A 1,100-nucleotide genomic window follows, 5' to 3' on the forward strand; every position below is an offset into this window, starting at 1 on the left:
GTCTCAAAAAACCAAAAAAAAAAAAAATTAACAAATGAGATTACACAGAGTTAAAAAGCCTCGGCACAGCAAAGAAAACTACCGGTGAATAAGGAGTTATCCAACAGAATGAGAGTAAAATCTTTACACACCACACACACAGAGAAGAGGGATTAATACCTAGAAATCAGAATTCAGAATCAGGTGTGGTGGCACATGCCTTTAACCACAGACCTTGGGAAGCAGAGGCAGGCAGATCTCTGATTTCGAGGCCAGCTTGGTCTACAGAGTTACTGGATAGTCAAGGCAACACAGAGAAACCCTGTCTCAAAGGAAACCAAAAATAGTGGAAGTAAGATGGACCACCCCCCCCCCCGCCCAGGGAATGGAAATCCATGTGCCAAGAAACAGATCTGAGAGTTTCTCTCCACAACGGTAAAGATCATGGCAGCTGCAGTACAGTGTGCATTGGACGACACCAAACAGGCTGGAAAGCATTATTGCCAATCCAAAATGGAAGTCTACCTAGTGTTTTTCATAAATCTATGTATTCTTCTCCTTCAGATGCAAGTAGAGCTCACTTCAACATCTGACAGTGGGGAAAAAATGTGTTGTCACCCTTCCGTGGACATCCTGTATGAATACACCAAACTTATCCCTCAACCAGATTGTTGGCATAATAATGAAGAAACACACACGAACAAGTGCTGAACCAGCTTAGAAGAACAGCTTGAGCAAGGACCCATGATAGAACGACTCCACAAGGTGTTCTTCACTACAAAGCATGGGGGTGGGGGGGGTACCCACATGGCCAGTACCACGGACATCCTAAGAAACCGAATCCTCCCAAAGACAGGTGAGTGCTCATGATTCTCTCTGCATCAAGGGAATTTTGCTTTGTGTCTTATTTGTCAGCTGAGAAAATGCAAATGGTATATTCATTAATATGTTATGCAGAAAAAAAAAGATAAAAATACCCTTACATATTTTTTAAAAAACCCTCAAATATTAAAGATAAAGTAAAACAAAGCACTCAGTCAATAACAGGCAAATAAAATGAACCTGCAGTTCTCAGAAGGAGAAATACAAATGGTCAGTAAATATATGGGAAAAGTTTAGCA

At 41.2% G+C, this 1,100-nt stretch overlaps 1 pseudogene; it reads left to right on the forward strand.

Moving 5' to 3' along the window:
• The first annotated feature begins 423 nt into the window (after positions 1-423).
• On the forward strand, positions 424-839 carry LOC114637649 (annotated as a pseudogene).
• Positions 840-1,100: the final 261 nt, after the last annotated feature.

Source organism: Grammomys surdaster, unplaced genomic scaffold (assembly GCF_004785775.1).
Source record: "Grammomys surdaster isolate TR1022 unplaced genomic scaffold, NIH_TR_1.0 125368, whole genome shotgun sequence".
NCBI lineage: Eukaryota > Metazoa > Chordata > Mammalia > Rodentia > Muridae > Grammomys > Grammomys surdaster.